We start from the raw sequence: 26,016 nt of genomic DNA on the forward strand, positions 1-26,016 counted from the left end.
CCTTCAGCTGATAATCATCTGTATTTCCCCTTGGGTTTAAATTCTTTAATTTTTCCTGAATTGGTGCTGGTGATATTATTCAGTTCCATCACAAGCTCTGGATGCAAGCAGGTGGCTTGCATTCATCTGTAGGATCATTGCTGCTCTCTGCTGAGCTTCTTCCTGAAGCATCTGGAGATAAGTTGTTCACGCACTTTTCCCCCTGTGTGTGCTCCCTGTGTCTTCTTTAGTGTTTCGTGTGGTTGATGAAACGTTGATCCCATCCATTCCCTATCTAGGGCCCAACTCTAGGGTCATCCTAGGGTCAGGTATCCGGCTCCGCACATTGGTGCGTAACCTATCTAGGGTGGTGAGAAATCCCAGAGACCAGCAGTAGGTTTGGTCAGGGGTCACCATCTCTCCCTTCCCTAGACACAGGGTTTACCTTCACTTTTGCCATTCAGTTGGTACGCCCCCGTACCTAGCGTGACATTAGCTATGTCTCGTACCTCATGTGCGGGGCATTGCAGCTTAGGTATTCATGGTTACCTCCATGAGCAACTAACTGACTAACTAACCGTCACTATATGAGTGGACATAACCATAGATACCTAAGCTGCAGTCCCCTGCACATGAGGTTATAGGCATGGCTATATCAGGAGAACTATACTACATTAGTAATTGGAGGTATTTGCTCATATTATTATTATTATTATTATTATTATTATTATTCCACCTACTACATATTGGGATAGGATCTTGGAGATGCGAATACTCCTTTAAGGCATGCACTGAATGTATATAATCACAGGGCTCGCTCAGACAACCAGTGATCAGTCAATTTGCGCTATGGTAGCACATTATAGCCAGTGTCTCAATGCACGTGGCCAATTTTCCACACCGACTGATGGTCTGCGTGGAAAAATTAATCAAACAATGCCTTACTTTGGTACGTTTTACAGAATAGAATAATGCATGATGGTATCCGCATTGCAAACCAGTGCACGGAGTCAGTCATGTCCGCAATTTACGGTCTTGACTGGCCCGATTTTCAATATTGCCATCTTGACCTGGGCGAAGGTGCCCTGCCTTGGTAACGTACCCCTTAAAATTTGCAGTGAAGAACTTGGCGTAGTCCATATTGCCAGCAGGTTTACATTTTGGCTTTCTTAAAGCACATAATGGGTGTGGATCCACAAAGCAGCTTCCCCAAAAGGCTGAACACAATGGCCACCTGTGTGGGCCAAGGAGTATATGAAAGTGTTACATCACACTACATATAACATGTCCTTCCATCTTGATTTTGCGAGGACATACCCATGATTCAAAGAGGGATGGGGTGTATTCAGACCCCACCCAAAACTGACCGGCTCGGGGGTGTACCTAAAATCAATTGTCCAATGCCCCCATACACAGACTGTTAGCTCAACCCGTCCTTATTGGCACATTTGGCCTTAATTAATCTAATTTGTAAGGCGGAAGCTTTAGTCTCTTTTCTGTTTACACAAAGATTGTCTAAATAAAGTTTGTTGAAGGTCATAGGTTATTGTCATGGACGCAGCAGTATCAGCATTGATAATGCATGAACAAAAACCTTTTTTTCCATAAAACTTATACCATATATACAGTGTATGTATGTATATATATATATATATATATATATATATATATATATATACACATATATGGAAACAGCGCCTGGGACTGATATTGCAGCTAGGCCTTATTCAGTTGATGAAAAATGGGATTATTTTTGTGACGGGGTGGATTATGCTAATTTTTAGTGTTACAAATAAGATACTTCAAAAAGTGATGAGGAAATGAAAAACGGATATATGAGATTTATACTTATTATATTAATATGTACACCCCACATAAATGTAATGGGTACTTCTGTCAACTGAGCTCTCAAAGACTTCATACAAAATGGCCCATTAAAGAGCATTGTAATCCACTATAAATACAATCTGTGCATACCTGTCTGTAATGGAGCATACAACTCGGAAACATATTGAAGGCCACAACCTGCCACATCATCTGATCAACAGTGAAAAAAATTCCCCATTATAATATATGACCACCATGTTCAAGGACCATGTGATATGGTCATGTGCATGAGGCTTATGACCACCATATTGGATGTCTAAGTGATATGTTCATGTACATGACGCTTATGACCACTACATTCTAGGTCTATATGATACGGTAATGTGCCTGAGGCCTATGAATAACATATTCAAGGTCCATGGTATTTGGTCGCGTGCATGAGACATATCACCAACATATTTGAGGTTCATGTAATCTGGTCATATGTATTAGGGCTATGACCACCATATTCAAGGTCCATGTGATATCATGTGCTTGAGGTTTATGACTACCATAGCCAAGATCCATATGATTTGGTCATGTGTTTGATGCCTATGACTACGATATTCAAGGTTCATGTGATACGATTGTATAATTTATACCTATTACTACCCTATTCGAGGTCTATATGATATGGTCATGTGTTTGATGCCTATGACTACGATATTCAAGATCCATTTGATGTGATTGTGTGCCTCATGCCTTTGACCACCATATTCGATGTCTATGTGATATGGTCATGTGCATAAGCCTATGACCACTATATTCAAAGTCCATGATAAATGATAGTGTGCATGAGATCTGTGACCACCATATTCACGGTCCATGTGTTATGAGCATGTGTAAATTGCCTTTGACCACCATACTCGAGGTCTAAGTGGTACAGTTGTGTGTATGACGTTCATGACCATTATATAGTGGGTCTATGTGATATAGTCTTGTGCATTAGGTCTATGACCATCATATTCAAGGTCCATGGGATATAGTAATGTTCATGAGGCCTATGACCATCATATTCAAGGTCCAAGTGGTATGGTGGTCTGCATGAGGTTCATGATGATGATATTGTAGGTTCAGGAGGATATGGTTGTGTTCTTTGGAGTGTTCTGCAACATGTGGCTCCCAAGCTACTATATGATTAAAAGTCCCTACAAGTTATACCAATCTGGGCTGAGACTTGTATGCCACAGATTTCACCTTTATAAACCCAACTTCTTCAGCTGTTCATTGCTCTCCATAGCATGCATTCTCTGATGATACATTAGTTTAGGTATTGGAAACTTATTTTTTTCCTTCCTGTGTATATATACAGTCTCTATGTACAGAATAAGCGTCAGTATTGTATGAGCTTTGCCAGTGACTCAACTTCTGCTGGTTGATTTTCTTCTAGTCCAATGTGTCCTTAGTATAATGACACTATACATATAGAAACACACACACTGCAGACTATGCATTGAGCGAGTGCTCCGGCGCCTGCTCTCGTGTTTTTACATTTACTTGATACTCAAGTGGTGCGGCCAGCAGTAGATCACTTTATTAAGGGAACAATCTTGCATGACGAAATGTGCAGCGGGTGCAGTAATATTTACTAACTGTGTATATATCTATATATACAAATGTCTGCCTGTTATTGTATATGCTTTTGCAGATAACTTTTTTTTTTTCACCTGATGACAATATAACAATGTACAGTGACTCCTGAAATGTAAAGGATTTTGTATAGTGTATAGAAAATGGGGGAAGTATTTTATTGTAGCTTTTAGCTTTTAGTGGGAGATTGTACGCCCGGCGAAATCAGATTGTGCCTTTCTGTTCTTTTCTTCTCCTGGTTCTGGCGTTGCGATCGCAGCACTGATCTCTGCCAGTGTCTGTTCTTACATCAGAACCATATTTGTCTTCATTATTACTGGGAATATGATGGTTGTTTGTAAAATATTGATGTTTTCTGCTGATGCAATTCAACGCTATGTCCAGATTGTAAGGCTATGTTCACACAGAGGGTTTTGAGGATCTTTTTCTTTGGAGCAGCATTTGAGAATCTTTTTTTGGAGCAGATGAATCCTCCTCAAAAATCTATTCCAATTACTGTACTTTTTGGATTATAAGACGCACTTTTCCTCCCAAAAATTTGGGAGGAAAATAAGGGGTGCTTCTTATAAGTAATTACCGGGGGATGGTGGAGAGGGGTCACGGGAGGCAGGCGTGATGCTGCGGGCTGGGCACTGTTCTGTTGGCGGTGCTGATGCTAATGTCCCGGCTGTGCTCGCTGCGAGAGTGAGGCAGGGGCCACCCTGAAAATGTTGGCGGTAAACTTGAGTTTTTAAAGGATTGTGCAACTTTTTTAGTTAAATAAAATCAGCACTAAAAATAGTTGATGACAAAGATAAAGACTTTTTTAAAAAAAAAAATGCACCAAATTAATGAATTGAGTGCGTCATTTTGAACAATTTTGTGCCAAAAACATCAATAAATGCTACGAGGAAAAAAAAAAAAAAGAAAAGAAAATCAACCTTGATAAATTGTATATGATGAATTGGGACCATAATTTTTTTTAATGACTTAAAGAAAAAAATGGTAAAAATGGTATTAGTGGGATAAAAGCTTTATATTTATATTTAAATTCAGCGTTCTGTTAAAAGGAAAACAGAAATGCTGTATTATAAAGTCCCCATATAATTTATAAAAATGTAAAAAATTCTCCCTGTGTCCCTATGACAAAACGTACTGGTCTTACTGGCTGTGCAATGATATCAATGGAACACGGGGTCTTGAAGTAATGAATGACATCGTTTAGTTTGTTCCTTACCTATGTTATATCTTGTGAGAAAAATAAACTCCTCCTATGCCTTTGGAACTCCAAATTAATAAGATTTGTTTTACAAGTGCTCGGAAATCATTGCAGCACACACCCGCTTTGTGTTGTACTGAAAGTTTCTGATTTATTACATCATGTGACCAGTTTATATAGTACCTCTAACAAAGAAATAACACCTCTGAACTATGCACCAATAAGAGCAGTAGGGGCGAGAATGGAAATGTGAAACTTCGCTGCCTATTAGTGTTATCTGAGCCCTATGACATAATTCAGTTATAAGACAAGATGTCTCACAATCTGACTATCAATGTCCAGGGAATAACACTGGACAGCCAGAGGTCCGGGGGAGAAAGTGTTGTCAGGAGGAGGCAGATGCTTTTTTTACACTAACTGGAAAACTTGATAATTTTTGGACTGCCTTAAAGAGGACGTCAGTATTGATATGTCATACCCCTGTCCAAAATATCAGTTCTGGGACTTCTGTAGAGTTTTAAGTAAGGACCCCATTGTTGCATGGTTTTCTCAGTGCCATCTTGAATATTATGGATACAAATATATAAGAGCTTAAAACTTAGCAGAATTAGCAATAGTCCAACCCTGTGACTCCATACACTGAAATCCATTGTAGGGGGCGCACTTATCGGGGCGCATATATTAATCTGTGTAACACAGCAAGGAAAAAATGGTGGAAAAAGGGGGCATAGTGCGACGAATGCATAATTTCATACTCAAGAATATGCTGCAGAATAGAATATAACTGGAGCCTTTAATACATGATCCCCACTGGTTCCTTCCCATGATTTCCTTTCCCAGTGTTGTAGTCATGCGCCTCATTCATGTAATGTATGCAAAACATGATGGCACTTGCAACTTTATTTGAGGTGCGGCAGTGACGAGATATAAAGTGACAGTCTTCACATGGTGATGTTGCTCTCTGTTGCCTTACTGTGTGATTCGGATAATGAATTTCATCCTTGTGCCTTGTTCATCTAACCCTTAGTAGCACAAACTTCATGGCCTTCAAGAGGTTTCTCGCCTAGACCTAATGTAGCAGTAGGAAATAGAGAATGTCCTGCGAAGACTTATGGACCTTCCCTCGCTCTGTGCCAATTTTGCAGTGAATTCAATATCCGCGTAATCCTGTCACGAATGTGTCACGGGTGACAGACAGTCATGTGGTTTCTGGCCATAGAAGGTCACGGTGTTTGACTGCGCAGCATGCTCCCTGACGTTCCATTGTTCCTGCTGTCAGTATTCATCGGTATTGGTAGCTTTCCTGCTGGATTCATCTCTCTTTTGGACCCAGCAGGAGCTCAACTTCCACCCAGCTATTGATTGTTAGTATTCTCTTGGTGTTTATATATCCCTTCCTTCCTTTGGACTGGTGCTGGTGATATTTTCAGTTCTTTCAAGCCAAGGTTGCAAGCTGGTGGTTTGTACGCCTCTGTGGAATCGTTCCTGAAAGCTCTGCTGAACTCCTACCTGTGTCATGGATAAGTAGTTCATGCATTTTCCCCCCTGTGTGTCCTCCTTGTGTTGTCTATAGTGTTTAGTGGGGTTGATGAAGAGCTCATCCCATCCGCTCCCTATTTATGGCCCAGCACTAGGAATACCTAGGGTCAGGTATCCAGCTAGGTGCATAGGTGCGGAACCTATCTAGGGTGGTGAGGGACCCCAGGGACTAGCAGTAGGTTCAGCCAGGGGTCACCATCTTCCCTCTCCCTAAACAGAGGGTTTCCCTGCCCTTCCCGTTGCTTAGATTAGGATTTACATATTTTCCAGACATATATTTACTCCTGTTTCTAAATTGTTACCAGCATTGAGCAATACAAGTGAATGCTGCCCTAGTATACATAGCCTATTGGAAAGTTTTCCAAAAAGATTAAGAAAAAGGTTATAGGAAAACAACTTGTTTTTTTTATTAGTAAAGTTTCCTTTGAACGTGATATGAAAAGTGCAACCTCCAATAATTGTTTTTATACACATTAGCCAAATGTCAGCAGTTCCTAATATCTAAAGTCCTGCCCCTAGGGGGCTCAAAAATGCCTGGGGAATTGCTGTGTTATTTTCCCAATATTAAAAAAAAAGAAACAAAACAAAACAAAGAAACGTCTTTGGATTGTGCCAAGTCAGTTGTACAATTGTGGTCAACAATGTTGGGCCTCGTTTATTGAAAAAAAAAAACCAAAATACATAAAAATACAACCAATATATTCAAAAACATTTGGTTAGAGATGATATAGAATGACATGGTGCAAGAATTTGCATCCAAATTCGCATTTAAGTGCATAAAAAAGTGCTCAGAAGAATATAAACCTACATCATTAACAAATATTTTTTTAGAACACAATAAGGAATTGTTTAGCTAATTTCCTAATATATATTTATAGAGTTGGCTGCTCCATTTCTCTGACACAGGGGTCCGAATTCCCTGCCCTGATGTACAGTTCAATAATACAATGCAATGTCTGCAGTCACCACTAGAGGGAGCTTAGGAGAGTTCAGCATATGTGTAAACAATATATCGTTTGCAATTTAGCTCCCTCTAGTGGTGGCTGCAGTTGGTCAAATTTTTTCACTTTAACCCTTTGCAACACTGTGTCAAATAAAAAGCTCCAAATCCATCTAATAATTGGCAGTTTAGCCCTTTTTAGATTAAAGTAATTGTCTATGACTTTGATATTAACAATGATAGATTCAATATTTGATATGTGGAGGTCGATACCTGACCCCCCCACTGATCAGCTGTTGGTTTCCTCTCATTCTGTTGTCTTTTAGACCTGTAGATTTCCAGGTTGGGGGGAAAAGGTTGTGCTTAGTCATAGGGCTCTACCCCTGGTGGACACAGATAAAAGAGGCCCCCGTGCAAGAACAATAATTGGGCCCTTTGCAGTCTAATAGTTCATCATTATCATAATGCACAATTCCACCTGCTTTGGAGGTAGAAATGGGTCCCTATACGTCTTGGGTCCATGTGCAGCTGTCTCATGGGCCCCTCTGCGGCTGCCTCTTGGGCACCTTGTGAAGCTACCTCCTCTTGGGCACCTTGTGCGGTTGCCTCTTGGGCCCCTGTGCTGCTGTCTCTTGGGCCCCTGTGCTGCTGAATCTTAGACCCCAGTGCTGCTGTCTCTTGGGCCCCTCTGCTGCTGTCTCTTGGGCCCCTGTGCTTCTGTCTTTTGGACCCCTGTGCGGCTGCCTCTTGGGCACCTTGTGCGGCTGCCTCTTGGGCTCCTGTGCTGCTGTCTCTTGGGCACCTTGTGCAGCTGCCTCTTGGGCCCTTGTGCGGCTGTCTCTTGGGGCCCTGTGCGGCTGGCTCTAGGGCCCCTGTGCTGCTGCCTCTTGGGCCCCTATGATTCTGTCTTTTGGCTTTCGGACCCCTGTACGGCTGCCTCTTGGGCCCCTGTGCTGCTGTCTCTTGGGCTCCTGTGCTGCTGTCTCTTGGGCGCCTTGTGCAGCAGCCTCTAGGGCCCCTGTGCTGCTGTCTCTTGGGCCCCTATGCTTCTGTCTTTTGGACCCCTGTACGGCTGCCTCTTGGGCCCCTGTGCGGCTGCACATGTTGCACCAATGATATGTCCCTGGTCCCTACTATGCACCTTGGTTATTCTTTTTTATGGTAATATAGATTTATGCATTCACTGTTGTTACCTTTTTCAAAATGTTTACTGCTGAATACAATCCTTATATACAGTATTTTACAATGTTTATGGATGTATGCCTTAAAGGGGGTAGAGTATTGGGGAAAAAGTGCATTTACATTGGCCATTAGAGATACCAGTTAGAAGGTCTTTTCTCCCAGAATCCGCACTCTCATGAATCTCTGGTGTAAGGCATCAGCAGAAGGAGGAAGCGGAGTATATACAGTATATGTCTACAGCAATTCTAAGACACAGAGCAGATGTTTTCTTAGTAGGCAATTCTTTTTCTCTAAATTTCAGAACACACTTTCTAATTGTATCACCGAGGTGTCAAATATTCCAGTAACAAGATGTGCACAGGAAGAAGCAAGTGCCGCAATGTTTGTTACCTTGTAGCACAGCGCTCAGTCTCTTTCAGGGGGGAGAAATCTTGACACATTGTAACATTCTTCAAATCCAAAGATGATTTGGTTTTCCTGGACCAAAAATAGACGACCTCGGCAGCCAGCGTTGGCCATAAACATAGAGTAATTTGAATAATACAGGCGAATGTTGTCCACTACTTTTACATTGATGGACTATCCTTAGAATAGGTCATCAATGGTTGATCGACCAGAGTCTAACATCCGGCATATCCGCCGATCAGCTTCTCTTGGTGCCAGCAGTGACAGCAGGCAGCCGAAAATGGTCAATTCCGGAGCTGCTCCATCAACTGATAGTGTCCACAGCCGGGTGATGCATATCATCCTCCCATTTAGATCAATAGGAGGCGGATGTGCATTGCCGGCCACGATCGCGATCAGAAGACGGGGCTGCTCCAGAACTGAGCATTTCCAGCTGCCTGCTGCCACTGCTGGATCTCAACACAGCTCTTCAGCGGGGGTGCCAGGTGTCAGACGTCGGTCAATCAGACATTGATGACCTATTCTAAGGATAGGCCATCAATGTTAAAGTAGTGGACAACCCCTTTAATCTGCCAGACCACTGGAAGGATAATGCATACAAACCATCCCGCGAATGATGTTGGTCACACTCTTGCTGCTCATAATCTGCTTAAAGGCTATGGCCACCTCTGAAATATATATATATATATATATATATATATATATATATATATAAAAAATATTTCTACCTATTAATGATTAAGTTTAATCAATAAATTGCCTTATGTTTCAGCCTGAAATCTTCCTTCCTTCATTCATTTACAGACCCCCTGATATGCAGTTTGTAGCCTTGATACAATTTCAGATTTTTCTCTCTTGGGAGTGTCACTCTCAGTAATATAGGCTGGATGTGAGGTTTGTGTGTATCCAAAGTATTGTGGTTTTCATTAGTTCATTTATCCACACAGTATCTATCTTCTATATACATATCCTCTTTTCTCTTCTCTCCTGGATATATTTTCTTTTCTCTCTGCTGTGGAAATCTATAGAAACCCCCTAGAGGTTTTGTTGATGTTTGCACACCCGTTCTAGCTGTCAGCAGAACCAGAAAGTGTTCAATAGAGAGAGAGAGGAGTAAGTTGCAGTCAGTCACGTCTAGTGGCGGCTTATCTCAGTGGAGAACAAAATATAATAATATTTATTCATTTATATAGCGTTAATTCCACAGCGCTTTACATACAATGGCAACACTGTCCCCATTGGGGCTCACAATCTAGGTTCCCTGTGAGTATGTTTTTTGGAGTGTGGGAGGAAACCCACACAAGCACAGGGAGAACATACAAACTCCTTGGAGATGGTGTCCTTGGTGGGATTAGAACCCGGGACCCAAGCGCTGCAAGACTGCAGTGCTAACCACTGAGCCACCGCAAGACTGCAGCGCTAACCACTGAGCCACCGTGCCTCCTTAGGATCATGTGTGAATTTCTTCAGACCCCAAAGACATTAGCTGGCTTGGCTGACTTTATGGGTACCTTAAAGGGAATCTGTCACCAGGTTTTTGCCACCTCATCTGAGAGCAGCATAATGTAGGGGCAGAGATCCTGATTGGAGCGATGTGTCACTTACTGGTCTGCATACTATAAAATCAATGTTTTATCAGCAGGAGATTATCATTACAGGACTATTTAGCCTGCTGCTAGGTAGTCAAGCATATTAATGGCACCTACCACTGAATTTCAGTTTTCTATGTACACTGTACATGGCCAGAATGCTGCCAATCAGTGGTGTGGGTGGGGTTATAAAGCTCAACATTCAGAGAACTGCTAGATTTGCACCAGAGAAAATAGTGATTTTATCAAAATGACAGCAAACAGCTCAGTAAGTGACACATCACTGGAATCAGGGTCTCTGCACCTACATTATGCTGTTCTCAGATTAGTTGGCAAAAACCTGGTGACAGATTCTCTTTAAGGTCCCCATAAAGTCAGCCAAGCCAGCTGATTTCTTTGGGACCTGAAGAATCAGGGAGCTGGAATTCACACACGATCCTTCTGTTCTCCAGATGAGCCAGAATGGTAGAAAAATACCTGTTGACTGATTCCTCTTAATACAGGCTGTGAACTCCTTATGCTTTTCTATTGGGCAGCTTTGCACCTGCAGCATTGGAAATGGCACTGAAGCTGGGCAGGATCAAAAGCTAACTATGCAATTCAGCTTTACCGGCCAGCTTAAGTGCAGCGCTTACAAGCTCTCGTTATCTGCTAGGCTGCAGCAATGGCAAGTTCCCTAACGGCTACTTTACACACTGCGAGCGTGGGTACCCGCCCCCATCTGTTGTGCGACATGGGCAAATCGCTGCCCGTGCCGCACAACATCGCCCAGACCCATCACACATACTTACCTGCCCGGCGACGTCGCTGTGACCGGCGAACCGCCTTCTTTCTAAGGGGGCGGTCCGTGTGGCGTCACAGCGACGTCACTGAGCAGCCGCCCAATAGCAGCGGAGGGGAGAAGATGAGCGGGACGTAACATCCCGCCCACCTCTTTCCTTCCTCATAGCGGCCGGGAGGCAGGTAAGGAGAGCTTCCTCGTTCCTGCGGTGTCACACGGAGCGATGTGTGCTGCTGCAGGAGCGACGAACTACATCGTTACTGCTGCAGTAACGATAATCGAGAATGGACCCCCATGTCACCGATGAGCGATTTTGCACGTTTTTGCAACGATGCAAAATCGCTCATCGGTGTCACACGCAGCAACATCGCTAATGCGGCCGGATGTGCGTCACCAATTCCGTGACCCCCAACGACTCCGCATTAGCGATGTCGCAGCGTGTAAAGCCCCCTTAAGTCAATGACAAAAAGGCAACAAAAGATAAAATTGTGATTTTTCAGACGGGTGTAAAATTTTAATAAATAGTGAATTGGAAAGCTGTTTTTGAAGAACCGTCCAAAAGTGGGAAATCCCTTTATAATGGGTTGTTTTAGGATAATATGGCATAATTATATTATTATTATATTATATATTATTATTTTTATTAATATTATTCACTCTAGGGCAATATACATTCACAGAATACAGGATGATAGCTACCTTTATATTTTTACAAAAATATTTTTGCAAAAAATTAATTATGGGAAATAATAATTTACAAAAACTATTTCTGAATAATACTAGATAGGGATTGGGATTGGATGGGAATATATGTAGTTTTGTGTAATGATTAATGTCGGCAATGTTTGAGCAGTATTGTGTGAGGAGGAGGGGGGAGTGCAACTAAAAATGGCTTTTATTTTAGGCCTTTGGGTCTCGGTGCACTTAGACTCCAGCCTTGTGAGACCGCCGTCTATGAATGTTCTTGTGTACGCAGCAATAAGGACCCCATTCACAGGAGGGGATGGTGAATGTGCTGCAGTCAGGGTGATGGATAAAAAGAGCTCACTCTCTGTCTATTTTCATCAGCCTGTGTTTATCTGCTCTTTCCAGGCCCTATTCACACTCCCGCAGGGTATACAGCCTCCAGTGTGAACACGCCACAAAGGAAATATTTTACGGCACAGCATATGTTATCAAATTGCTGCCCCGATACCTGCATGCTCTGTATATATACTGCATTGCTTGGCTAGTAGTAATCATCTGGTCGAGATATTAACAATATTTTTGAATATATATATTTTTTAAGATGTGAATAATATAAGATTCTGCAAGTTATACCTCACTGTCACTAAAATATCAGTAGATTAGAGAAGCAATAATCCGGCAGGAACTGTCCAGACCCTTCCGCTTTGGTCTGGCGCTGTCACATATTTCCCCTATAGCGGCCACTGCTGGTGCAATGTGGTATTACACAGAGCCCGATTTATTAAAGGGAAGGTGTCACCAGATTTTTCATATGTAAACTAAGATTACCACCTTCAGTAGCACCTGTTATGCATTCCATAAAGGTGTATATTATCCCTTAACTCCCCTTGTATACCACCCCAAAACCTTTTTATATACTACCGCATTGTATGTAAACCATGGCGGTCCGATGGGTACCCATGGTGCGACATCTTTTCCTCCTCTCTGCCTCTGAACACCATCCTCTTCTTCTGATTGACATGGATGACCCCTCCAGCGTCATACACATAGACAAGGAAAGTCTTGCGCCTGCGCATACACATTGGCAGCTCACGCATGCGTATTTTACTCTGCCCTACTGTGGGCAGAGCCAAAAATATTAGTGCGCATGCACGAGGCAGCGATATGTCTGTGCAGACATGAGATTTTGTCCGGCTTCATTGTCATCTACACAGCTGGGGTATCTCGTGCCCGCACATACACATTGCCAGCTCACGCATGCACACTTTACTCTGCCCTACTGCAATCAGAGCTTAAATTATATAAGTGCACATGTGCAAGCTGGCGATATGTCTGTGCGCCATATTTCCCCTGGTTATGTGAATGGCAATGTAGCTGAGCGAAATCTCATGCTTGTGCAAACATATTGCCAGCTCGCGCATGCTCACTTTTGTTTTAGGCTCTGCCCGCAGTAGGGCAAAGTAAAGTGCACATCTACAAAATGGCACTGTGTATGTGCAGGTGAGAGATTTCCCCCAGCTACATTGTCATCCAGTCTTGCACCTGTGCATACACATCACTGTCTCGTGCATGCATACTTATGTTTTAGGCTGTGCTCTCAGTAGGGCACAGCAAAGTGCACATGCACGAGACAGCAATGTGTATGCGCAGGCAAAAGATTTCCCCTGGCTATATTTTTGGGGGGTATACAGGGGGGATTTAGGGGATAATATATACATGCAGCCAATCTGTGCTATAACACATAGAAGTTCAGGGCTCTGTGATGTCCATAGGGACAACCCCTTTAATTTTTATAACAGAAATGTCATCAATATCTAATGACAGTAATATTTTGTTTTATAAAAATATATATTAATTAAAAAATTCTAAATATTCCTTATAAAAGAAAACTTGACTGTGAATTTTTGCACCATGTGTCAGTGTCAATCTGTATAAGATGTTATCGTTTTTAGTTTATGAATTACATTTCATCTCTGCTTTAGAATTTTTGTGTTAGCAAAGTACGACGCATTCTGGGAGGCAGTGGTGAAGCTATAAAGGGTGTATACAGTGTGTGCACCCATATCCTGTCCACCGCCATTAACCTGAGAACAGCGGCAGCTATAGGCATAGAAGTGGTGTCTAGGTATAGTAAAGTAGCCATGCGCTACGCAATGAAACCACCTATAGCGCCACCTGGTGGAAAACAACGGAGTTAGCATTTTTTATCTTGAAAACGGAACAAGATAGAGAAAAAAAGAGAATTACAAAGTTGCAGGGCATCATCAATTCAATATGATTCGACACCTTGCATTCAGAAATGCTATGATATGAAAGCCATGACCCCCCCCCAAAACATTGAATGCTGGTCACGCACATGGCGCTCATTTAACTTTGATGCTCAAAGTGGCCTCCGTCAGCCGCAATGCACATCTGGACTCTGGACAGCATACTGTATCTTGCTGCACGTTGTGCAATATGGGAGGTGACACGTTTGCACAAGCATCTGTGATACGTCGTCGTAGGTCCTGCAATGTTGGTGGAGGGGTCGCATACACCTGCTGTTTGATGTGACCTCACAGAAAGAAGTCCAATGGGGTCAGGTCAGGTGAGCGTGGAGGCCACTCCACACAGCCACCATAACCAATGACTTGTAGGTCTCCATGAGGTATCGCTTCACGTCCGCAGCCTTGTGAGTTTTACACGTTCTAATCATAGCATTTATGTATTCAAGGTGTCGATTCGTATTGAATTGATGCCCTGCAACTTTGTAATTCACTTTTTTCTCTATCTCGTTCCGTTTTCGAAATAAAAATGCTAACTCCGTTGTTTTCCACCAGGTGGCACTATAGGTGGTTTCATTGCATAGCGCATGGCTACTTTACTATACCTAGACACCACTTCTATGCATATAGCTGCTGCTGTTCTCAGGTTAATGGCGGTGGACAGGATATGGGTGGACACACTGTATACTACAGTAGAAAGGCCTTGGTATCTAAAGGTATGTACACACTGCGTCTTTTTCAGGCAGCTTCATGAGCAAAGCACCAAACAAAGCGATTGTGCAGCATTTTTCAAAGGAATAGAGGAAAAAAATGCATAAAAAAGTGGCAAAAAAATGGCTTATTTTGAGCAGTATTTTTCCTGCTGACACTCCAGTATTTGCAGCAGATTTTGTAGTGTGCACATAGCCTGACAGAGAAGAGCCTGGCTGCTTTCTTTCATCTATAGCGTCACACCGGTCTATGGTTGTGTCTTGAATTGCTACTCCATTGCCGTGAATGGGACTGAGCTGTGATATCACGCAAAATCAGCCATGTTTTTCTAATCCTCTTTAATGCTTCGTTCCATGCCGTGATTGCGTGATGAGTTACGCCATACAAGTAATTTTGTTGACTTGAAATGAGGCAGTAAATTTCAAAAAGTAGAAAAAGCGCTATGCTATATCCCCGTGTCTGAATCACTCGGATATGGCCGGTGGGAGTCGTATTCTAGAGCGGCCATTCTTCATGGGAACGTGTTGTAGGTGGAGAGCACTGTGAAGGTGGTCCTGAAAATGGGACCCCATCAATCAAGAAGTATTGGCATATTCTAGCGATATGCAATCACTTACTATGCTGGACTGTGGGCAAAGAGAAGTCTCAGTGTTGGAAAGATATATCATATTAAAGTATGAGGGTCACTTTGTAACATTATCAGTAGAGTTGAGCGGATCGCTAATAATCCGGGTCCGGCGGATCCGTGTCGGGTTGACACGGAAGTCCGAGATCCGATCCGGGATCCGGCGAGAGAGAGAGAGAGAAAAAAAAAGCCGGATCCGGATAGTACACCCAGAATCCCGCGTCTGGGTCGGACTCTGATCTGCCGCTCAAACCGCGTGGATCCGGATTTTGCGGATCCGGGTCCGCTCAACACTAATTATCAGCCAAAATCAGTTTAGAATGAAAGAGGATCGGTCATTTGTCATAAATATGAATTTATTTTCCCAGGTGTAAATCCGGCTGTTCTCCGGAATAGGGCATGGTTTCTCCTCTGCCTTCCTAAAATATGGTCTCCTCTTCTCTGGATATAACTGGTATTTTTTTTGGTTGGTTTTTAGCCAAGTGGGTGTGGTCCCCAAGAGGACTCAATGAATATATGGCCATGCCCACTTGGCAAAAAAAAAATAGATTTATATACCAGAAACAGGGGCACATATCTTAGGAATGGGGAGCTACAGGACCAAAAGTAAAAGGAGAACAGCGGCATTCACACCAGGTATGAAGATTGCATATTTTGAAGCATCAGTCACTGATCTCGTACATACGATAAATAATCAGCAGGGGCAGATACATTACTTTAATTAGTGAATATGAATCGGACTATTAAAGTTACCATTGAGGTAAGTCCAGCGAGTCTCCTGGTTTACACCGATCCATTATGCTCAGCTGGGGCGGGGGCCTCCTGGTCTGACGCTCAGCAGGGGCCTCCTAGTTTGACGCTCAGAGGGGGCCTCCTGGTCTGGCGCTCAGCAGGGGCCTCCTAGTCTGACGCTCAGCAGGGGCCTCCTAGTCTGACGCTCAGAGGGGGCCTCCTGGTCTGGCGCTCAGCGGGGGCATCCTAGTCTGACGCTCTGCGGGGGCCTCCTGGTCTGACACTCAGCGGCGTTCTTCTGGTCTGACGCTCAGCAGGGGCATCCTTGTCTTGCGCTCAGCAGAGGACATCCTGGTCTGACGCTCAGCGCGGCATTATGGTCTTATGCTCAGCGGGGGCACCGTGGTCTTACGCTCAGCGGGGGCGCCGTGGTCTTACGCTCAGCGGGGGCGCCGTGGTCTTGCGCTCAGCGGGGGCGCCGTGGTCTTGCGCTCAGCGGGGGCGCCGTGGTCTTACGCTCAGCGGGGGCGCCGTGGTCTTACGCTCAGCGGGGGCGCCGTGGTCTTACGCTCAGCGAGGGCATCCTGGTCTTACGCTTAGTGGTGCTATCCTGGTCTTACGCTCAGTGAGTTCATTTTGGTCTTTGAATATTTAGAATACACCAGTAATGGTGCCTTGCCTTACTGCAGACATAGCGACGCGGACCGCAATGATAATTCAGTCTACACTGTGTCAATACCTGGAATATGTGAACAGTTTACAAGTAAACAATGCCAAATTAGCGTCTGCTCCATTTTATAGCATTACCGTATAAGCGGCGTCACTGTGCTCCAATGAGGATTTATTTAAGGATTCTGGCTGCATATTTCCTTTATTTTCTCAGTCATTATATATGTATAAAGTGCATTTAATTTTGATAACTCGTTGATTGCCTTTATTTGGTCCATAGGAACTTAACCCTTTCCTCATCTCTGGCTGTGTTAAGGGAATGTGTGACCCTGATGGCCGATGTTACTGTGAATAACCAACTAGCTGCGATGTTTAATTATTATTTTTTTTTTGCTGCATAAATTCTCAGTATTTATTTTCTACAAAGAATCAGACGCTTATAAAATGATATGTATTCTGCTGATGTAAATAATCTTCCAATAAATCTTCAAAGCTAAACCTTGGCTTATGGGTTTTATTCAATAATAATAATAATAATAGACAATTACTGCTGAGATTTTTCAAGGCTTTTTTTCTTGGATTAGAAAATTGATAATTTTGATAAATGGAATAATAATAATAATAATAATAATTGATAAATGGAACAAGGCAGGGGTGTCCTCTTTCCCCGTCGTTGTTCGATCTTTTCATTGAGCCCTTGGCGGAGAAGATCAGGATGGACAGCCGGATTAGGGGCGTCCCTGCTAATAACAGACAATTCAAAGTGTCACTTTTCGCAGATGACATCCTACTCTCTCTAATGGATCCACTGAACTCGGTCAAACAGACCTTGGAAATTTTTAAAGAATTCTCAAGGGTCTCATTATATAGGGTCAATATGGATAAAACCCAGGCTATGCACCTCAATCTGGATTTATTAAAGGTCCTACAATCGGAAATCAAATTTCAGTGGAATGTGGACAGCATGTCTTATTTAGGAATCAAACTAACAAAAAACACAAAGGACTGCGCTAACCAGAATATTACTGACATTTATAATACCATCCAAAAAGATGTACAATATCTATCCAAAGTAGAGCTTTCCTGGTTGGGAAAAATAAACACATACAAAATGCTGGAACTTCCCAAGATACTTTATATATTCAGAACTATCCCATTACCAATCAAGACGTGTAAATCTAAAAATAAGGAGCACTGATAGTGTAATACCAACAGATTAGTGAGGTAAATCGGGAAAAATACACTCACCTGAAATGGTTGTGACAGTCACAACCACTAATACGCATGAGATAATTGCGTCTGCTGCAGCCCCACGTGGATGTGCATACAAAATGGAGAGGATAGGGGGTTAATGCCGCGCATCAGCCGAAATGAAGATGTAAAACGCTGATGATAATAACTCTTTCTTTTATTCCATAGGTCTACGCGTTTCAAGGTAAACACCTCTTCTTCAGGACCAGAAACATCAACATAAAGCCAGTAATTAGGAAATGGCTATCTCCACTAAAATGGAAACTTCACCTATTAAGGAAGCTTCACAACCCGCACAATGGTTCACTTTACACACACACACACCATTCTTTATATATATATTTTTTATTATAATTTTTTTTTCTTTAATTAATTATTTTTTCACAATACATTTTTATTATATGTACATTTTGTTGTTCTTTTTATTATGATATGGTTGTCTGAAGTGTTGTAAATTTTGATGGCTCACTATGAATTTGCTATGTCATGCAGCTAGTGGATCCTCCCGCTGATTTTTTTCATTCAGTAGGCGTTTCTCTCCTTATCAGTTGTGTATATATATATATATATATATATACACATACAATCTGTCGTCTTCATCTGTATCATGCTTTATGTTGATGTTTCTGGTCCTGAAGAAGAGGTGTTTACCTAAAAGGCTTTATGTTGATGTTTCTGGTCCTGAAGAAGAGGTGTTTACCTTGAAACGCGTAGACCTATGGAATAAAAGAAAGAATTATTATCATCAACGTTTTACATCTTCATTTCGGCTGATGCGCGGCATTAACCCCCTATCCTCTCCATTTTGTATTACCAATCAAGAAAAAGCTTCTACAAAAACTCCAAACTCAACTAACATCTTTTGTATGGGGTAAAACTAAACCTCGAGTAGCAAAATCTACCCTAAACAAAAACAGAATAAATGGAGGGTTGGGGATGCCAAACATAATGGCCTACTATCAAGCAACGACTATTAAAAGCAGCCAGAAGTATTGGAACAGAGATGATAAACCTGCATGGGTGGGACGTGAAGATTCTCATTGTCCAAATATAGAAGTTGGAGACCTGGTGGTGGCCTACCTATGCGACTCTAAAAAGCGACTACCTAAGGAGGTCATTACCAGGAACTCAATAATAACATGGAGGAAATTCGGAGCCCAATCTAGAAAAATACACGGCACCGAATCAATAGGTTGGATGACGATCGAAACGCTTTCTGCATTCTCACCAAGATTAAAGCTCAACCACTGGAAATCCAAGGGAATATGCTTAATCTCAGACATACTCGATAACGATAAGCTGAAACCCTACCAAGACTTCGCAAAAGAATTCAAACTAATAAAGTCAAATAAGAAAACTTGGAAGATAATAGAAAAAATATTAATGAAACCTAGCACCACCCTCCACCTTCCAAGTAACATCACAGCTCTCTTAAAGAATCCAAATAATCAAAACACTTGGAAAACCAAATATATCTACCAAATTTATAATGAAGATACAAATCTCCTTAACTTCAAACACTTGGAAAAGTGGAAAATCGAGTGGAAAATCCCAGAAAAGTGGAAAATCCCAGAAAATCAATTTGAAGAAAGATTTCAAAAGTCATTGGCCATAGTCTACAAAAATATACCTTGCGTTGCTCTTAAGCCTGCTTTACATGTTATGATTCTGCATACGATATCGTATGCGATCGTAACCGCCCCCATCGTATGTGCGGCACGTTCAGTTTTGTTGAATGTGCCGCACAAACGATTAACCCCCGTCACATGTATTTACCCGTCCATACGACCGCGATGTGGGCGGCGAACGTCCACTTCCTGGAGTGGGAGGGACGTTCGGCATCACATCGACGTCACGCGGCAGCCGGCCAATAGATGCGGAGTGGCGGAGAAGAGCGTCGGAGAACGTAAATATCCCGCCCACCTTCTTCCTTCCGCATTGCTGGCCGGGAGCCGCAGGACACAGGTAAGATCTGTTCATCGTTCCCGTGGTGTCACACACTGCGATGAACAACCTCACGTTCAATTCATGAGGAATGAACGACGTGCGTGCGATGAACGTTTTACCGTTCATTCGCAATCACACGTAGCTGTTACACACTACAATGTACTTTACGATGCCGGATGTGCGTCACTTACGATGTGACCCCGCCGACACATCGTAAGATATATTGTAGTGTGTAAAGCGGGCTTTATAGAAACCAATTATAAGATAATAACCCGCTGGTATTACACACCCCATATATTGTATTTAATTAACCCAGATACCTCAAACAAATGCTGGAGAAACTGTGGAAATTCAGGCAACATAACTCACATATTTTAGTCGTGTCCAAAAATTAAGAACTTCTGGAGAGACATTCAATCACTTATAATGTCCATTACACAGCTAGATGTAACTCTAACTCCAGAATTAGTTCTTCTTCTCTTAAACATTGAAGCGATACCTAAACATTTTAGGCCCATAGTAATACATATTCTACTAGTGTCCACTAATCTCATTGCATCCAAATGGAAAAGTGAGAAAGCTCCTAATATTCAAGAACCTAAGGAGAAACTAAGGGGTACTTTGCACGTTGCGACATCGCTACTGCGATCTCATATGGGTCAAATCGAAAGTGACGCACATCCGGCGCTGTTAACGTATCGTCGCAATGTGTAAAGCCTAGAAGCACCGATAAATGATCGCAAAAGCGTCGAAAATCGGTGATCTGTGTAGTGTAGGTCATTTCCATAATTTCCCCGCAGCGACAGGTACGATGTTGTTCCTCGTTTCTGCGGCAGCACACATCGCTGTGTATGAAGCCGCAGGAGCGAGGAACATCTCCTTGCCTGCGTCTCGCCTGCAATGAGGAAGGAAGGAGGTGGGCGGGATGTTTACGTCCCGCTCATCTCTGCCCCTCCGCTTCTATTGGCTGTGTGACGTCGCTGTGATGCCGCACGACCCGCCCCCTTAGGAAGGAGGCGGGTCGCCGGTCAGAGCCACGTCGCAGGGCAGGTAAGTGCGTGTGAAGCTGCCGTAGCGATAATGTTCGCTACGGCAGCTATCACAAGATATCACATCTGCGACAAAGGCGGGGACTATCGCGCTCGGCATCGATACAATCGGCTAGCGATGTCGCAGCGTGCAAAGTACCCCTAACTCTACATAAAACTTTAGAGTACTATTATGCCATAAAAAATAATACTCAAACCAAGTACCTCACCAAATGGGACCCATGGCTAGAGCCCAATCACCGACAAACTATATAGCCCAACTGACGTTAAGGAAACACTAACTATATTCGAGAAATACAAGCTCACTAATAATTCCAGGCCTGAAGCTCTAGTCTTTGATATCTCCCTGATCTAAAACTCACTAGAATTATATGTTTTTGATCTCGCAAATTTGCTGGACTGTCTACGGGATCCATGTAAGGAAGTTGTTAATTTTATTTGATGTTTAGTTATGTTTTGCAAAAAGTTAATTCATAAGCAATTGATTTGACCAACAAAATATACTGCTTGATGTATCAACACTAACAAACTGGGGGGGTCAAAATATGTGAATTTTCTTAACCTTGTTATTACTATCTATATGTCCTTAAATTTTCTAATGCATGATTTCAAGATTTGTTAACTACAAAACCTAATAAAAATCATTTGAACAGAAAATTGATAATTTTTAGACTGAAAATCCAAAAATTACACACTTGGTTAGCAGCATACTTACACCATGGAGTGGGAGGAAAAGCAAATGACCAATAAAAGAGGATTAGAGCAAAATTGGTTGAATAAAATTAGGGTTCAAGATTATTTTTTTTTTTCCAAAATTGGGCCTGAAATTTATAGTTATTTTCTCATAGTTTTTAATTCTCATATTTTCTTACAATACCCCTCCTTTTACCCAAAAGCTGCGGCAAAGCTGCCCTCATTCTCCAATACAATTTAAACCGGTTTTGTTGCACATACCAGTCTAGTATCTCCCGAAACTGTCCTGACTCTTATGCTCTGTAATGTGATATCCTCTATTTTGGAGTAGCTGATTTATGTTTGTCAGCATTCTGCCAGCACTATAGGTGCATGAATTTACTTTCCCTCCCTCTCCTGCATGCCTTGCTCCTCATATTGTCCAATAGCTTTGCTACCGTGATCAGAAACTCCCGACTATCATGTATCTGTTCGCAGTTTGATAGACAGAAGACCAGAGAGGCAAGGACTCACTACATCCTGTAATCCGTCTCAAGGTCTCTGCTACTAGGAACGGATTACTTTCGACTTAAGGCACTGGATCGCAAGTTACAAAAGTTGGAGACATCTACTGCTAGCGATTTGGGGAAATGTATTTTCTGGAGTAAGACAACATTATAAATAAAGTAATTTGCAGACTGTTTACTTATCCCGTATACCCCGATAAGAGGAGAGCGCTGTTCCCAAAAGGGGTCACAATCATATATCAGACACATTTGTAACCATATAATTTTTTTAATTTTATCTGAATATCATATATAGTATTTCAAAAGAATAACAATACATAAAGTGCTGGTGCTCACAGAGAATTAAAAACCCCTACCCCATAAAAACATCCAGAACCCAACTGGTGCGTTGTGGAACAATAATGATAAATAATATATACAACTGAGTATCACAATTTTTCTTGAAAAAACCCCCAAGTTACCACTCACAGTGTACATAAAGTGCTAGTGCATACATATAATGGCAATACAGACCACAAATAGGAGCCCAGAGTACATTGATTTGAAATAGCAGCAACCTTAATTGTTGAATACTCTATAATCTGGATGTGTCACCATATAGTTGCGATTCAAATCATTCTAAACATAAAGAGCCTTTGGCCACACATCTGGGCAGCCATTAAGGTTACCGTTACGGCTGGAGGGTAAACAGAGGAAAATTGGTAATAATGAAGATACTCCAAGTTGGTGAACCACAACGCCCAGCACCTCGACGCGCGTTTCGCCTCTCGCTTCGTCAGGAGGTGCTGGGGTAGCTGTGGGGTCACCTCTTTATACTATGAAGCCCACCTGAAGTCCATTACGGCGCACGCCGCGCGGAGGAGTCCGCGTCATCCAACCCAGCCGGCGTCCCGGAGGGGATCCTGCGCATGCGCCAGGAATCTCCCTCAATTGGACGTTTGTTTACTTATCCCGATCTAATAAGGTCAAGTTGCCTTAAAGAGGGCCTGACAGCAGGATGTTTGCCCCCCCCTCCCCCTGAAGGGAACATAGCCTTAAGTGGAAGCTTGGCAATATTTCTAAAAAAAAAACCTTCGTCGTAAATCACTAGGATTTTCTTATACAAACTAAAGCCAGTGCTATACTGGCGCTATCATGCTGATTCCATACATACCTTTAGTGGTCAGCTCAGATGTAGACTTTCTGAAATACGGGCAAGTCAAGTTTGTAAAATGAACAGCTTTTTGATTGGCAGCAGCTGCCGAGCAGCTAACAGCTGGGGAGGGTTTTGATGGTGATTCTTACCCCCTGCCTGTTGTTCCTCCACCCTATCTTTTATTTACACTAATTCCATCACCAAAGTGGCTAGAAGGACCTTGCTGACGTCATACTCATGTGACCAGAAGGGGTGGGGCCTCACCCAACAAAAATAATGTTACTTCCTGTTTATCAGCTATGTTGGCTGAGGCCCCACTTATAGTAACATCTATTAACATGGGTATGACATCAGCAAGGTCCTTCTAGCCACTTTGATTTAGTCACAAACATTACTAAAACGCTTTTATAATAGAATTAGCATAAATAAAAGATAAGGGATGAACAACAGGCAGCTATCAGCTGTTCGGCAGCTGCTGCCAATCAAAAGCTGCTCAATTTACAAATTTACTTGCTTGTGTATCAAAACCTATATCTCCCAACTGTCTTGGATCCTGCGGGACTGTCCCGATTTGAGAGCTCTCTCCCGCGGCTCACAGATAATGTCCCGGCTCCTCCTCTCAGTGCAGTGAATAAATTAAATTCTCATCTGCTCTGGGTTACCACTCGTGACCTCATTGTCCAAAGGCAGCAGCTCTACCGATTGAGCTACTGCCTGTAACGATAAACATAGTAAGATTTAGTAATCTTGACCTCTGTATTGCAGTAGAGAAACCAGAAGCAGATTATTCAGCTACAAAGATATAGATAGATAGATAGATGATAGATAGATGCATGATAGATAGTTAGAGGGATAGATAAATCAAATGATATAAGCTTTGTTTATTTTTATATAGATAGATGCATGATAGTTAGAGAAAGAAATAATAGATAATAAATAGATACATGATAAATAATAGATACATAATAGAGCGATATATATAATAGATAGATAGATAGATAGATACTGCATCTCTTTGTAGGTGAAGGAAAGAGTCAGATTCATATGTTCCAATAAAACTACTACAAAGAAATGAGAAAATAAAATACAAATATATATGAAATTTTTTTCTTTATTTTCACCACCTTGGATTCAAACCAACAACTTTCAAACATGTGTCCAGCAGCCTTCTAGCTTTTCTAGCTGTTGAGCCACTAGGATTGACAATGTCAGAGAGAGAAGTTTATATAGATGAACCTACAATGCACCCTCTGATTACACAGCCTCTCACACAGGACATAGAGCTCCATTGTACAGAACAGCATCTCTATGTTCTGTGTTCTAGAGAGAGCGGAAAATAGTTTTTTTTTCTTTTAATAAAATTACTAAAAATAATAAAAAAGAATGTCATTTTAATGGACGTATTTGGCGTCCCTGTAATCGTAACAACCCGAACAACACAGTGATCACATTATTAATGGGGATTGGTAAATGGCGGAAAAAAAGGCAAAATGTATTATTTTTCTTTATTAAAACCCATAAAAAATGTAATAAAAATGTATTGTTGAGGCAGTGTTCACACGGAGTGTAAATGCTCCGTTTTTTCTGCAGGTGTTCGCACCACGAGTGCAATAACAATCTTCTCTGATTATTGCGTGTTTGCGGTATTTTTTATGCATTGTCCCCTTATTTGATACATGTTTGGTGCAGATGTAAATCCTGAAGCTTATAAACAAAAAAACACCAAATCCACACAGTTCAGCAGCGTCTTTAGACGCACCAGGGGCGGAGATTTCATCACGTCTCATCCACTTTGCTTGGACATTTAGTCTGTGTTCACATGTAGTGTAAATGCTGCATTTTTTTTTCTGCTGTTTTTTTGCACATTTATTCTGCTGTGTTTAATTGTCCAAGCAAAGTGGATGTGATTCCATGAAAAGACGCCGCTGATGACGCCGCGGTTTTGGTGTTTTTTTTTTTCTCTAGAGGTTTTTATGTGGAGCTTAAAAAAACCCAGGAAAACGTTTCTCTGTACAATAAAAACACTTAAAAGCGCAGATTCACATCTGAACCAAAATTGCATTAAATAATAGACAAAAGGCATAAAAAATGCAGCAAAAATGGATTGTGTAGTTTGGTGCAGACAGCAGCAGACACAAAAAACCCCCTTAATTTATGCAATGTGTGAACACGGCTTTAGGCTATGTCCGCACGTTGCTTTTTACCTGCTTTTTTGCTGCTTTTTCAACTGCAGCGTTTAATGCCAAAATGGTTGTGTTCTGCTTTTCAAGCAAAGTCTATGGGAATTTGGGTTTCTTGTCCGCACTATGCAGTTCAAACTGCAGCCTTTTTGTTGCAGAACTTTGGTCAAAAACTCAGCTTTGCAGTGCAAAACCCAAATGGCAAAAACAATTGACATGTCAGTTGTTTTTGCCATTTGGGTTTTGCACTGCAAAGCTGAGTTTTTGACCAAAGTTCTGCAACAAAAAGGCTGCAGTTTGAACTGCATAGTGCGGACAAGAAACCCAAATTCCCATAGACTTTGCTTGAAAAGCAGAACACAACCATTTTGGCATTAAACGCTGCAGTTGAAAAAGCAGCAAAAAAGCAGGTAAAAAGCAGGTAAAAAGCAACGTGCGGACATAGCCTTATAGGCACAAATAAGCAACATGTCATATAGTGACACATAGAAATATAAG

This window comes from Anomaloglossus baeobatrachus, chromosome 1 (assembly GCF_048569485.1).
Source record: "Anomaloglossus baeobatrachus isolate aAnoBae1 chromosome 1, aAnoBae1.hap1, whole genome shotgun sequence".
Taxonomy (NCBI): domain Eukaryota; kingdom Metazoa; phylum Chordata; class Amphibia; order Anura; family Aromobatidae; genus Anomaloglossus; species Anomaloglossus baeobatrachus.